The 16,220-nt window shown below is 43.0% G+C and overlaps 1 protein-coding gene and 1 non-coding gene across 4 annotated transcripts in view; both read right to left on the reverse strand.

Moving 5' to 3' along the window:
• The window catches only part of SGSM2 (small G protein signaling modulator 2), a 237,801-nt gene that overhangs the window by 157,587 nt on the left and 63,994 nt on the right, over positions 1-16,220 (reverse strand). The gene's annotated exons all lie outside the window — the stretch shown is intronic.
• Positions 2,841-3,025, reverse strand: LOC138768226 (U2 spliceosomal RNA). Its single transcript, XR_011358957.1, has one exon. It is a non-coding gene; the product is annotated as a U2 spliceosomal RNA (small nuclear RNA).

Below are 16,220 nucleotides of genomic sequence, written 5' to 3' on the forward strand. Positions count from 1 at the left end.
GCACATTTTCTCTACATCTATTTTGCATGTATAGTTGCCATTGGAGCTGGTCTCTGCAGCCAGCTTGCTTAAAGAGGATATACCATCAGGTACATCCTCTTTAATATGACCCACGGATAGAACGATGCCGTCACGGGGAAGCTGGTGCCGAGGTCCGTTTTTTGAACTGCGGCCCGGTTCCCGTGTACAGCTCCGTTCTATTCACAGGTACTGGGTCGGGGCTGAAGCACTGGAGGCGGACCGGCCCGCCCCCAGTGGGAGGAAACCCCCGCCCCTCTATGATTCTAATGGACCCGCGTCATAGAAGGGTGGGTACCCGTGGATAGAACGGCGCCGTACACAGGAATCGGGCTGCGGTTCAAAAAAAGGACCACGGCCCCAGCTGCTGCTATCACCATAATTAAGTACTAAGACTATTGCACCTTGGATTTTACTGTATAGAGTGCATTAGCCAGCAGCCGACAGTGTTATGTTTGGCTGGTGTCCCAAAGATCAGTGATCTGTTTCCCATATGGCTCTACTAGGCATTGCTCCCACCTAGCCAGAATCCTGCTCCACACTGATGAGGGGCAACACCCCGAGGCAGCTGTATGTGGATGGATACCTGGCCTTGGTTTATCCCTTGTCATTACATTGACTTATAGGACCACTTACTATGGTGGTTTTGGTGGTTTTGCTACAGGAGCCATCCCCTGGCTGGATCCTTCCCGGAGATATATCTGGCTAGTCCTGTGTTTGGAGACTCTACGGCTGGGTTCACACTGCATTTTTGCAATCCATGTTTAAAGTAATCAATTAAAAACGGATGCGTTGAACGGATTGCAAAAACGCAGTGTGAACCCACAATGAGGCTGCACATGCTTTTTTGCATATTTGTATTTCCCAGGGAGCAATGTACCTAGGATTTCACTGTATTGGGCGCTTTAACCAGCAGCCGGCAGTGTTATCTTTGGCTGGTCTTCCTGAGATCAGTGATCTGTTTCCCTAATGTAGAAAGACTGGCATAAATGTGCAAAAGAGCTTGCTTATGACCTCTTTGTATGATTCATAGCATGTGGCAGTATCATGGAAAACAATGCGTAGCTGGGAACTGACCAACGTAACTAAGTGCATTGAGAAAAAGGACAAGAATAGACGCAGATACTTCATGCTCTCATTGCATCCTGTAAAAATAACTTGAGACAAGAGGTGCAGTCACATCTCCTCAGACAACCATCTACCATTAATCACAGCACGAGGAAGAGACTACTTGGGAATGATCCATGAGAACCGACGTCAAAAGGACACATCATGAAACTAATCTAGTCACTTGTAAGAGCCGCAATGTGAATCACAGATCAAAATGGTTTCCAGTGACTCATCTGCAACAATTTAACTACAAGATAATACTCACAACAAAGCGTTCAATTTCTTAAAAATGCCTCTGGGATGTATTGTAGATGGGCCAAATGGATATGGCAGGAAAAAAGGAACAAATAAATCTAAGACATATAAATATACTGCACAGATTCACATTTGTCATAGGCAGAAAAATACATTGTCTACGACAGAAATAACTAAAATCATCCTTTTAATATTTTTAGCTCTTATTGATAATATTAAAGGAGATATCCCAAAATGTATCATAAAAAGGAGATATCCCAAAATGTATCCATAAAAAGGAAATATCCCAAAATTTTAAGTTATCCCTTATCCATAAAAAGAATATCTAGGTGTGTGTCCTCCTGCCAGACACCAGAACGGAAGGGAATGTTCCCTGCAATGAAGGGGGTGCACTGAGCATGTGTGACACTCAACCATGTTTGGCTCCAATGAATGGAGCACTGGCTACCCATGCACAATAGGGCTTGTGCACAGGACTTGGCCGCGGTGGGAAATATCCACAGCTATTCCATTGTCTGGCTTCAGCATTGGTTACCACTGTTCAAGGGAGGCAAAACCTAAACCAATGTTGCAGCCCTTAATTCTCATGAATAGGGGGTCCTACAGTTCTTACCCCTACTGATCATAAAGAGATTGCATATTCTAGAAATATATCATTACTTCATAAAATAGAAAAAAAAACTTTAGGAAAAACTCAACTACAACTCCTGTATTTGATCAACACACTGAGAAGGATTTCCGGTTTCTGTATTTGCTATTGCAGTACAATGTAGCAACTAGTAGCTGTTATTCCAATGGAAAATCTATACCATTTATTATAACTGTCATGCAGAGACATAACTACCACTGTAGCAGCCATAGCGGCTGATATGGGGCCCACTGCATCAGGGGGCCCAGTGGCCTGCTCCTGCAATACACTGGGCCCCCCGAGCCATCATCATTTACAGCACCAGGTGGCCAAGTGGGTCTTCTGGGTTCCGCAAATATCCTTTTAATTGCAAGCACTCCTGACAAGCAGTTTTCATTAGACATGATGGCTGAAAGGTCAGTGAGGAAGGGGGGGGGGGGGGCTTAGTGGTCAGTCGGGAAGGGGGGCTTAGTGGTCAGTCGGGAAGGGGGGGCTTAGTGGTCAGTCGGGAAGGGGGGGCTTAGTGGTCAGTCGGGAAGGGGGGGCTTAGTGGTCAGTCAGGAAAGGGAGGCTTAGTGGTCAGTCGGGAAGGGGGGGGCTTAGTGGTCAGTCAGGAAACGGAGGCTTAGTGGTCAGTCGGGAAGGGGTGGGGCTTAGTGGTCAGTCAGGAAAAGTTTGCTATGGGGCCCAGCCATTTCTAGTTACACCCCAGCTGTCACGTACAGTGTATAGATTATTAACAGCAATATGTGTGTGGTATATCCTATAAACTACTAATAACTAGTGTTGAGAAAACTTGCCGAACTTAAAGACTCAGCATTTTATTTAAATTTTTTGCACTGAACCTGGAAGCACTGCAATACCAGGTCAATGCCTGGAGAGGACAGAGCAAGCTCTTTTTCCATCTCCTGTTCTAAAATTTAATTTCTGTTCCCCAGATAGGGGACGTATCAGATATTAAACTGATAAGAACAGGTACTACACTTGATCTTAGCCAAAAGGCTGAGAAGAGATGACGCTCTGCATTTGACTCCTGGTAACATGGCTGGAGAAGTTGGATGCAGCCCTAGGAAATAGTGGAAAACATGAATACAGCCATAGGCTCAGTTGACGCTACAGGATTCTTCGGCAATCACTGTCTTAAAAAAAAAAAGACATTCGATATTTGCTAATTGCTGAGAAATGGTACACTTTGGCCCAAGTAGGTTTGTATAAAAAGGTTTTAAGAGGAAACCTTTAAAAATTTGTTTCCGTATTTTGAACATTTTCAGTATTATACATTGTTACCTAGTCTCCAACCAGCATCTAATGTCTCCTGGCTAAAAATAAACTGATGTCAAATGACATCTCACCTTGAAAACAAAGAAGATCAATGTAATATCTGACCTGTGATGCAGTAACATAGACGTAGTAGATGAGAAAAGCAGCTTATGGTTTTAAACTCAATGACACGGCATGGACATTACTCATGGTTCTCGCTCTAGTGATGTCATACAGTGAGGAATCTCACACGCGGCTGCCTTTCACAATTATCAGCTTATTTCTAGTCTCTGCTGAACATTTATAGATCCTATTTGAAACAAAACACATCTATAAATAGGGTGTCTGTCCCATAGGAATAACTTGTAACTAAAGATATCTATTCCTGTACTATTAAACCTCTTGTCAATGAATCAATCATTTACTGACAAAACATTGTAGATCCAAGAGACAATAGCTCTTGCATAAAGTGATGAAAATAAAACATAATAATACAGGAGAGGGGGAGACACCAGGCAGATTTATTAGTATGTTAACCCCTTAACAACCGTGGGTGTACACTTATGCCCCCGCTACCTGGGCCTTAACGCAGGAGGGCTGAGCTAGCTCCATAGCCAGTGAGGACCGGCTGCTATCTGCAGCCAAGCCCTTACCCTCAATGGCGGCTGCCCACCATTAACCCCTTAAACGCTGCGATCGCAGCGCACCACGGCGTTTAAGTGTAAGTGACAGGAGCATCTCCTGTCACTTACTGATCGGGACCCCGATGTCTGCGGGGGTCACAATCGTATTGCCTGACTGCTGGAGGTCCCTTACCTTCCTCCATGCAGTCAGGTCTTCAATCTGTTGATTCAGTCTGCCACAGGCCACAGGCAGGCTGTATCAGAAGATCACAGATAAAACTGATCCCTGCTATGCTATGGCATAGCAGTGATCAGTGAGTTCAATCTAATTTATTAATGTAAAAGTCCCCTAGGGGGACTTAAAAAGTGTAAAAAAAAAAAAATCAATCAAATCAATCAAAAACATAAAAATAATAAAGATAATTTATATAATATACCGTAGCATGCGTAATCATTTGATCTATTAAAATAAAACAATATTGTTACTGCACAGTGAACGTCGTGAACAAAAAGCGGTAAAAAAAATTAAAAAATGCAAATACAGGCCAGTAAAGGACCTCTCTGCCTGTCAATCATCCCCACCGAGCATGCTGACAGGCAGAGCGCGGTGACTAGATACGGGCGGGGAGCCGCCTGGATGACTACCTCCCCGCCTCTGCCTGTTACGCGCCCGGAGAATAAAACTCTTTTTTTTCCGGTATAAAGCTTCTGCTGCAGGCACGGCTGGTACGTCCAGCAGCTGCTGCAGGAGCTTTATACAGCGCTCCTGGGAACCATATCAGCTAAATTGGGCTGATTGGTTCCCTTTCAGGCCCAGTCCTTAAGGGGTTAAAGATGGGAGGTTAACTAATAGTTTCCTAAAATTTACCTTTGGTGGCCCAAAGATTTATGACCCTTTTGATAGAAAACCTTTCCAACTGGCACTTCGACACAATACCAGGGGCACGGCTTGTTAGTCTCAGTCATACAACATATATTAATACGTAATGAGAGAATTTTGCCTAGCAATGTGGAGCAGAGCTCAGACCTGTAGGATGATCACAGGTTGCCTCGCTGTTGGATCCTCCAGCAATCTGCTGCAATGTGCAGTGAAACTTCCCAGCAGGTAATCATTTTACTTGTGTTATCATCACAGGCGGAATAAAAACTGCATGAAAAGCTGCAATAAAATGGATGGAATACCCAAAAAACACATGGGCAAACCAGGTTTAAGCACAAAACCCTAACCTAATTACTCAACTAAGAATTTTATATAATTTTCACTAGTGTCTGAATTTTTTTTTATTTTTATACCAGACAACCCTTTTAAATGTGTTATCCAGGATTAGAAAAAGCACAGCTATTTTTTTTTTTTTTTTTTTGCAAAGACAGCACCACATCTATTCTCAGGTTGTGTGTGGAATAACAGTTCGGCCCAGTTCACTTTAATACAACTGATCTGCAAAACACTAAAAGTGAGGACAGGGGAGGAAAAAAGCATCCAGGTTTTTCTAAGCCTGGACAACCCCTTTAAATTCTCAGGATTATAGGTTATATTTTTATCTAGTCTTACGGCTAGCAAGGATCATCCTGATATTTTACTTTCTCATAATAATTTGAAAGTGGCAGTCTTTAAAGCGAAGCAGGTACCTTACTTTAAGAGCTTTATATCAATAGACTGACAATGGCACGGGTGTGGCCGATGCTGCAGACCTTTTTTTGAACCGGGGCCCAGTTCCTGCAAACAGACACAGTCTATTCCTGTTCACCGGCCCAGCCTAAAGCACTGGAGGCGAGCCTGTCCGCCCCCAGTGTGACACTCTGCTCTCCTCTCTGGGACGCGGCTCCATAAGAGTCAATGGAGCCGCGTCACAGGGGGGAGGAATTTTGTCACACTGCGGACAGGCAGCCCCGCCTTCAGTGCTTCAGGCTGGGCAGTTGACTAGAAATACACCCGTGGCACCGGCAAGGGACCATGGCACCAGCATCCCTGCATCGGCGACAGTCTATTGATGTAAAGTTCCTAAAGTCCCTGACTTTTGTAGATTATACAGAACACACTGTGCAACAAGAGTCCTTGTTTCTATATTTTGTAGCTGCTTTCGTTTCTGTTTGATCCATTCTCACTTGCTGCTTAGTTCAGAACTGCTCAGCCATAGTTTTTGTCTCCAGGTTCTAAAGCTCTGTTATTAGGTACGGGTATGCTTTGCATATTGTAATTTTTTTTCGCCATCTATTGGTGAATACCCATTCTTGTTATTTCTTACTTTCTGATATTGATACATGCTTTTATATATTTGTTTTTGTGACAGTCTGGTTGTTACCCAGGTCAGCGCTACTGTAAGTCTTAAGGACATATGAGTACTGGAAGCCATTGTTAGGACCCATGAATGCAACTGCTATAGGTGAAGTCCAGTTCTGCCATCTTGTAACCAGTTGGTGTCCAAATGGATTTTAGCTGAGCATTATTTAATTTATATAACTTGTTTAATCAAATTTCATTCCCTTTCCCATAGTAATGATAATTAGTAATGTGCAAGTAAAAATGTAACAGTAAAAATGTTTCAAAGTCATTGATACTCTATAGCAGAAAGAGCCAGGATACCGCACAAGAGAACATTTTCCCTCCTGGGAAATAAGCTCATGACTTGACATTTACTCCAGTAGGTTTTACAAATAGCTCGACTCAATTGACATTATGATCCACTGACTTGAAAAAGAATCAAGATTCCCAAATGTATATAAGTTTCAGGTACATTATTATTACCATCATTATTAATAAAAGTAATAATTTAATTTAGATTATATAACTTGATGCATGATGTGATCTATTTGCCTTGTGCTCTGTTAATCTTCCATAACACTGTCATGAAGAGGAGTACTTTGTTGCAGGTGTCAAACTAAGGCTCTCCAGCTGTTACAAAACTATGCCTTGACAGCTAAAGCTTTAGCTTTGACACCTGTGCTCTATATGTATTGGGGCACCTTCCTATCATATCCACCATTAAAATTTTTTCAGCATTTTTTGCGCTATGATAGATCTCTGAAATTGGACTAGACAAACAAGCCTTTGCTCTTCACAGACATCAATGAGTCTTGGCCAATAGTGACCCATTATTGACCCTTTTATCGGTTTGTTGGTTGTCCTTACTTGGACCACTTTTTGTAGTACGTATCACTTTATGGCTATGTTCACACGTCGTAAGAGACCGGCCGTTCCGTGACCCCGGCCGAGTCACGGAACGGCCGGTCTCTGCCCGGATCATCGCGGCCGGTACTTAAGTACCGGCCGGATGATCTGTCCGGCCGTAGAGCTCTGATGCGGGCGCATCAGCGCGCTCCCGCATCAGAGCTTCTCCCTGCACACTATGGAGCGAGCGGCCGGAGCCGCTCACTTCATAGTGTGAACTGACAGGGTTTCCTACGGCCGCAATTCATTGAATTCATGTTCCTGCTTAACGGTAAATGTATCATTGTGTGACTATATAACACAAGTTAAAGGACAACTTGAGCAGATAATGGGAGGAGTAGTAGTGTCTATCTGTCCCACTGCACCAAGCAGGGAGGGAGGAAGTAGATAGTTAGATGTACCGGCACCTCTTTCCCCCCTTGCTCAATGCCCTCCATTTGGGGAGCAAGCACCCTTGCTCCCCAAATTATTCCATAAGCATAGTCTATCCATAAACATAGTCCATCAATAAAGTGTAGTTTTTACATTACATACTCTTCCATATACTTCAATACAGTGCCATAGACTTCTACATATATTGCGCCCCCTGCTGGACACTCCATAGGAATTACACCGGATTTGTGACGTCACGGTTTTTGAGAGAATTTGAAGACTCCCTGCTCCTCTACTAAATTCAGGGAAACAACACTATATGTGCATTTCCCATAGTTAAAGGGGTTGGCCACTTTATAGTAAAATTGCTCAGTGTACAGTATTAGTAACTGTACTCACTGTATATACTGACAGCAGCTCCCTGTGTACCTCATAGAGCTAATATCAGACTCCCCTCCTCCAGGTTGGGCTGCCCTGCTCTGTAGTGTTTTGGTCCACAAGATTGCTGACATGGAGGAGCATGTGACCAGGCCCCGCCCCCCAGTGTCCACCACTGAGCCTGTATATGTCTAGGGAGGACACAATGGACAGGGCATGGTCACATGCTCCTCCATGTCAGCCATTATATGGACTGAAACAAAACAGGGCAGGGCAGCCCAGCCTGGTGAAGGGGAGTCTGATATTAGCTCTATGAGGTACACAGGGAGCTGCTGTCAGTATATACAGTGAGCACACTTACTAATACTTTGTACTGACCTATTTAACTATAAAGTGGCCAACCCCTTTAATGTACATTAGAAATTTGTTTAACTTTCCAAAAGTAATAACATATTAAAACATACTTTGGGCGGAACTTCTCCTTTAATCTTTTCAGCTACTGTAGGTAATTTCCAGACCAACAACAAAATGATACTGTGGACGTATGTGTCTCTTATGTCAGCAATAAATAAAATCCATATCATCCCATAAGGTACAGACAAGCAATAAAAACACTGAAAGAGCAATACCACCCATTTGTTTTGTATTAAACACACAGTGAGCAATAGGGAATAGTGATCTTTGCTCAGCCATGGTCTGGCATCTGGATTTTGATACAGAATAAGGCAAAATTTGTCTCCTTCACTACCAGAATGAGTTAGAAGATGCATGTCATTTCAGTATATAAATATTTAACTATGTAAATCAAGCACTGAGGAGCTGAACGCTAACAGCGGACAAGGATATTTTTTATCTCATTTAAGTAAATTTTCTCTAATTACGTGAATGTGCCCTATGCAGAAATCCCTGCGCTATAAGCGTTCAGGATAGCGGATCACATTCATAACATGTATAAATAAGTCGCGATTTATGAATGAAGGATTATCTTCTTGCTTAGCATTAAACTGTTAAATCACATAATACACCAAGTGCCTTCAGCACACCGAAGAACATCTGTACACAACATATTGTAAATCTGTATTTACTGTATGAAATCTTACCCTTTAAGATACATACGAAAACCTAAATTGTTAAAAACTAAAAATAAAATCCTCTTCTTGATGCTGTCCTGCTTCTACATCTCCTCATCTCAGGTTAGAAGAACCCAGCTGTTATTCAGCCTTCTCCCCTTTCATTCATTGAATGAAGGGCAGAATGATTCTGGGGTCAGTCCTCCTTTGTTGTTTGTTAATGTCGAGATCCTGTGAAGACCTGAATTGCCATCCACTGGTATATGAGATAAGCCAAGTCATACAGAATGTATTCACAAAACACTTGCAGAGATGTCACCAGGATTGGACATGTATACACTCTTAAACATAAATACACAGTGGTACCTTGGTTTAAGCGTAACTTGGATTAAGAGCACTTTGCAAGAAGAGCTCACCATTTTTGAAAATTGTAACTTGGTTTAAGAGCATTGCTTTGGTTTAAGAGCTCCCTGTACTGGGTGGGAGGGGGAGCTGGGGAGGGGCATGGTCTGCATAGCGGGGTCTACAGCACTATTCTCTAACCCAGGAAGTCTCCCTCACCTTCCGAATCATGGCAGATCCACTTCAGACTGGGGCTTGCATCAGGGGACAGGACTGTGGAAGTAATCTCTTTATAGCTGTAACCCCTCTCTCCCCAGACAGAGAGTGCTGCATGTATGTGCCCACATCTGCCCTGCTCATTCCTTCATGCTCCCTGCAGTCTATCAGCCCTTGTGTTTCCCATCCTTTATATTCCTGCTATTATGTGCCTGCACTCACGCTCAGCTATACACAATGCTGCTATAATGTGCCAGCACTCACACTCAGCTATACACACTACTGCTGTAATGTGCCTGCACTTACACTCAGCCATTCAAATTGCTGTACATAAAAGTTTCTGTCTCTGTCCTCCTGCACAGCTCTGTGATTCTCACTTCCTGATTGGTCCGTGCTGAACACACACCCCTTCCCCATTGTTGTCATGTGACCACACAAACCTCTGACAGCAGCAATGCTGCTCTATTGTAGCATGTTGTATCTGCAGTTCCATCCTGTATCTACAAACTGCTGCAGTTTTTTCAGGTTTATGCACTTACTATCCATTATACACCACATGCTGATTGCTATATTGTACAGTAACTTATGACATATTAAGCTGTTTCTCATTGCTTGTTTCCTCTGTTCTACATGTTATTCAGAATTAAAAATCTTTATTTTTGGGGGTGTGGAACCAATTTTCTGCATGTCTAAGCCACACTCCCTCCCCACTAGGACCCTTGCATAACATATGAAATCTTCTTACTACAATTAAGAGGGGTGGGTGAAAAAGAGGCAGCATTTAATTTACAGAAACCCTGCCTAAAAGTGCATTCCTGAGTGATTTAGGCACATTCCCAGGTGATCTGGAGGGTGGGTCTTAAATTGTTTGATTTTAGGATTTTCAGCATTGGCAGGTATAGATCTTGATAAATAAAAAAAAAAGGATGGACGATTAATAATTGGGCAGATACTGGACTTGTTTTTGTTCTTTCTTTCTTTACTGCCCATGTAACCTTTTGTATTCTATTGACTGTCATCTTCTGGGCAGGAAGAGACTGAATATAAATTGTACAAGAATGAAATGACCTTCGTTCTTGCAAACCTATTTTCTAATGGACAAAACTCTGACAGCTGTTTGTTCTTTTCAAGTTACATTACCCAAGTGTGATGCATAGAACTACTACTGCCAATATGATAAGTGTATAAATTCTTAGCCCTGTGCAGAAAAGGTTATGCAGAGCGCTGAAAAACAATATAATAGAAAAATATACCGGCAATCTTTAGACATTGGAGATGTAAAATCAGCACTATAGGAAGATGAAATGCTTATAAATACATTCAAAGGAACAAAACTAAGTTCCTGCCTATAACAGGCTACAATTTCTAGGGAAAGATCTGGGATGCTCATCACTGGCTAGGCTTCAAACATGCACAGAAGCACTGCAGACTCATTAAATAGATATGTAATAATCTGGTCTCTACTACACCCAGGGAAAGAATCAACCAGACAGCATAATTCACCTATGATATCCCCCGTTCCATGACTTGGTACCAGGACGGTGGCTCATAGATAACCTAGTGACTGATTCCCTAAATAATAGCTGGCAGAAGTAGAACCAGACACAATGAGAAGAACCACAAATCCAAGAGTTAAAGGCAACAGCAAAAGGCGGGGTAATATCTCTACAGTACAGCATCTTTATATTTCGGGTTAGTATTTTTATGCCTTTAATAACATCACAGATAAATGTCTTTTATAAAGTCGGTATAGATTTTTCCATATTACAAGTATATGTCTACCTAAGGCCGATAACTTCTTTAAGCAACTATCTAGAACACAGACTTTCTAAAATGAGATGCAAAGTATGTGAATTATCCTTACTCTTGAGGAAGAAAACCAAGCATGTAGTTAGATTTTAGAGCGTGTAATTCATGCTATGTACAATATTATGCTGACAGACTAATAAAAGTTACAATGACCTCCAGTTGCGTTGTCACATACGTATTCATTTTATGTTAATATGCGCTCCTGTAGACTTCAAAGGCCCCTGTTATTTAAAAAGACAATCCATTTCTCCTTGGTTACAGCTTGTCTGATGTAACGTTACTGATGTAACGTTTATATACAAAAATGGGTTCAGCTTTGCTAAAATCTACACGGATTATTTATGAGCGTTTGTTAGGTAAATTATTAATGAGTTCTAAACTCAATATAAAAAGCCTTTAAATGAATGCACTAAATCTTAACGCTCCACCTGCTGCATTCTATGTAACAATGCTGCATCTAATGCTGGGTTTACACGAAACGATAATTGGCCCGATCGTACGATTAACGATGTTGGAGTAACGATTTTTTTTTCATAACGATCAGCGTTTAGACGGTACGATATATCGTACGGAAAAATCGTTTTGCGATCGTTTTGCGATCGCGCGCCCGCAGCCCGGCCCGCCCGCAGCCCGGCCCCCGTTCGCAGCCGGCCCCCCGCGCCGCCCCGATCGCCACCCCCACCGCTCCGTTTGAAATTCCCGGTTCTCCTCTTCAGCCAATCAGTGCTGCCGTGCATTGATTGGCTGAAGAGGAGAGCCGAGAATTTCAAACGGCTCCTCTTCTGCCAATCAGTGCTGAAGAGGAGCACTGATTGGCTGAAGAGGTGCCGTTTGATATTCCCGGCTCACCTCTTCACCCAATCAATGCACTGAAGAGGGGAGCCGGGGACTTCGAAGACCCGCTATGCGGAGCAGGTAACGTATGCTCGTAGCCCGGGTGGCGGGGGCGAACGGAGCGGCGGTGGCGGGGGGGGGGGGTTGGCAATCGGAGCGGCGGCGATCGGGCTGGCGGCGATCGGGCTGGCGCTCGAGCGGGGGGCCGGGCTGCGAGTGGCGGGCGACTGGACTTTTGCGCGACGACTGTTTACACGGAACGATCAGCGAATTTTTTGCGAACGACGAATGACGATTTAAGAACAAGATAAAAGATCAAAATTAACGATTTCTCGCTCGTCGTTCGCTGCGTTTACACATACGATTATCGTTCGAATTCGATTGTTATCGTGCAAATACGAACGATAATCGTTCCGTGTAAACCCAGCATTAGGGTGCGTTTACACAGAAAGATTTATCTGACAGATTTTGGAAGCCAAAGCCAGGAATGGATTTGAAAAGAGGAGAAATCTCAGCCTTTCCTTTATGACCTGATCCCTGTTTATAGTCTGTTCCTGGCTTTGGCTTCAAAGATCTGTCAGATAAATCTGTCTGTGTAAACGCACCATTAGGCTTGGTTCACACTTTCACAAGGCTCAGGTGTGAGTTCATGTTGGAGACTGTGTATGAGCATCAAAATGGAGCTGAATGAATGGACACTGAGAGACGCAGATGGATACCCCAAGAGATCCTATTGACTTCTGGCTGCTGATTGACAGATGTCTGTGTAACACAGTATATAGACAAATGCAAATTAGTGGCCAATGGGCAGAGGGAGCTGGTGCTTATGAATATGGAGGACTACTGTGCACATGCACATAATGGAGAGAACTGGTGGGTGCTGCTCAAAGTCTCTATTATTCAGGAGCATATTTCCAAATCTGCTGTACAGAATAATATAAGAAATACATCATTGTCTTCAGCTTCTCTGTCACTAGTTTATGCTACTCCTAGATAGAGCAGCATAAACCTACTGACAGAGTCTCTTTCAGATCCAATACAGTTAAATGGAATGGTGGCATGCATGCCTGACTGCCACTCCATTCAAACAGTGGAATGGGATTCAATTCTTGTGATCATTGAACAGTGGGAAATTCTTGCCATCACTTTCTAAAACTGCACATATTTTCATTTTGAGGGGAAAAAAGATGTTATTCGGATCATCACTTTGCCCAAGGATTACAACACAGCATTTAAACAGTTTGAAAAACAAGCTTTTATACAACCATATTTTACCACCCACACACAAGGGCTAGCTGAAAATGAGCTTCAATGGCAATAATTGCTGTTTAAGAAAGAGAAGAAACACAGAACCCAGAGTTACAGAGTTAATTAGATCTGGAATCATGGAACATTCTGTAACCAAACAGAAATTTTTTATTTAAACTCTATTGTCGGTTTTGAGTTGTTTGCGTACTATTGTGAATATGAAGGACAACAGATTTTAGATTTTTTTACATACCAATAGTTATAGATTATCTTTCTTGGCAGTAACCACAAAGATAAGATCAGCCCCCAAACAGGAAAACCTCCTCTATTAAAGGGGTATTCCAGGCTAGCAGTACTTTTAGTCTGTGGCCGGGAAGGGGGTGGATGTAGAAGGCGCCGGTCACTTACCTCCCCGATTACAGCACCAGGTCTTGGATCTCGCCGCTGATTCTCCTGTCCCGCTGCCACTTCCTCATCTGAGCTGCGGCTTTAGATGTGACGTCTCAAGGCAGCTCAGCCGTCCAGCGGCCGAGGCGGGACCCCGCTAGGACCGATGGATGGCTCAGCTGCCTTGAGACGTCACGTCTCAAGCTGCAGCTCAGACCAGGAGGCGGCCAAGGGATGGGAGAACGGGGCGGAGCGATCCGGGACCCAGCGCTGGAACCGGGGAGCTAAGTGACCGGCGCCTTCTATATCCACCCCCTTCCCGGCCACAGACTAAAAGTACTGCTAGCCCGGAGTACCCCTTTAACTCATAATATCCTATTATTTGAAAATGAATTTTCCAAACCATTGTTCATAATACCATGTAGCACCTTTCTTTTCTTCCAGTTTAGGAATTTAAAAATATAAGATATAAGGAAAAAATCATTAGTAACTGCTAATGTCAACTGGGTTAAAAGAAGAAAGAATCAGTGGGTGCCTGTATGAGAGAGAAGTTAGTTTCAGGAGAACAAATATGGCTGGCAAGTTGTCATCAAAGGGGTACTTCAGCAATTTCTTTTTTTTAATATTGTGCTTGGGCTGCATAAAACATAATAAACATGCTATTCTTTCCCCACATTACTCCCCTGGGGTCCTCCTACAATGTATTTGGGCCCCTGCTGAATAGTTGCAGTCTCAAATGAGCAGCGAGTAAAAAAAAAAATAGCTTTTTAAATATAAATGCAGTATTTTATCTGTTTTCTTTAATATTTCCAAAAACGAAACAGACATCCTGACTTAATATAATTCAATATGAAAAGCCTGGAATCATGATCTCAGAATATTATGTAACATGGAAAGGTGCTTTGATACACTCCAGTGTCCATAACAGTAAAGTTAAAGGGGTTATCCAGCGCTACAAAAACATGGCCTATTTCTTTCAGAGACAACACGACTCTTGTCTCCAGTTCAGGTGCGGTTTGCAATTAAGCTCTGTTCACTTCAATGGAACTGAGTAGCAATACCCTGTCCAAGCTGGGCTGTCTCTGAAGAAAGTGGCCATGTTTTTGTAGCGCTGGATAACCTCTTTAATGTGCCTATTTATTGTGTAGAGTGTGTAGATACACAGGAAAAAGTAATAGAGTTCTAATTGAGTAACACTGAGAAACTACTGCGCTTGAGCATCTTTAAAATGGTGCGCAAGGCATTGGCATAACAGAGGTGATGCTGAAATCACTGTCACCGGCCTCAGGACCCCCAGACTCCGGGATCTCTGCTGTTGACACGTCATTACCCGGCTGATGGACTGGTCGCTCAGCCAGTCAGTGACAGATTGGTTGAGAGGCCGGTCCATCATCTGGGACAGGCCTTTTTCCTTGATTCATGACATCATCACAACTTGGGGGGAAATGCCTTCCGGTCATTGTGAAGGTGAACATTCAGCCTAGTCAGAGGTCCAGAGCACCCTGGATCAGGTTTTCATGAACAATTTCTTTGTACTTTAGTCCATTCAGCTTTCCCTGAACCCTGACAAGTTTACCTGTCCCAGCCGCTGAAAAGAACCCCACAGGATGATGCTGCCACCATCATGCTTCACTATAGGGATGGTATTAGGCAATAAATGAGTAGTGCCTGGTTTCCTACAGACACATAAAGGCCAATAGGTTCAATCTTGGTTTCATCAGACAATATTGCATTTTTGCAAACTACAGACAGACTTTTGTGTGTCTTCTACTGGGAAAGGCTTCTTTCTGCTGACTTATCCACTAAGTCCAGATGGCTGGAATACTTAAGAGATGGCTGACCTTCTGGAAGTTTTTACCAATGTCCACTCTCAGCCACAGTGAACATTGGGTTCTCGGTCACCTCTCTTACCTCCACCAGATTACTTAGTTTGGTGGCTGGTTCTAGGAACAGTTCTGGTTGCACTAAGTGTTTGCCATTTAAGAATTATAGAAGCCACTGCAGCAGAATTTTTTGTCCCCTTCTCCATACCTGTGTCTTCACTCAATCCTGTCTCTGAATCCTGTTTCCTCCTTATAGCTTGTTTTTTTCATGGTCAGCTGTGAGACCTTATAATGATAGGGTGCGTCTGAATGAATTTACTGAATTTACTACAGGTGACTTCAATCAAGGTGTAGAAACATATCAAAGATGATCAAGAGGAAATTTTTAATTGTCACAGCAAAGGGTCATGAGGAAGGAGACGTGTCCTCCGAAATGTCCGCGGCAGAGTGGTGTGCCTGGGTGTCTTGGTTGTTATACGTCAGCTCTGAGCCTGTGTTGTACGCTAGTTGGACAACAAATAAGTCACCACACTTCAAAAATGAACACAGCCTCTTTATAAGGAGGTCTGGTGTGTAAAGATGTGAAAGTTTTTAAGTCTACAGTATATCACAGTACTGTGTTATTCCCACCTTGATACATATAAAAGTATAACAATTACTTAACTTGGTAGAGTTCAT

Source organism: Dendropsophus ebraccatus, chromosome 11, assembly GCF_027789765.1.
Source record: "Dendropsophus ebraccatus isolate aDenEbr1 chromosome 11, aDenEbr1.pat, whole genome shotgun sequence".
Taxonomy (NCBI): Eukaryota; Metazoa; Chordata; class Amphibia; order Anura; family Hylidae; genus Dendropsophus; species Dendropsophus ebraccatus.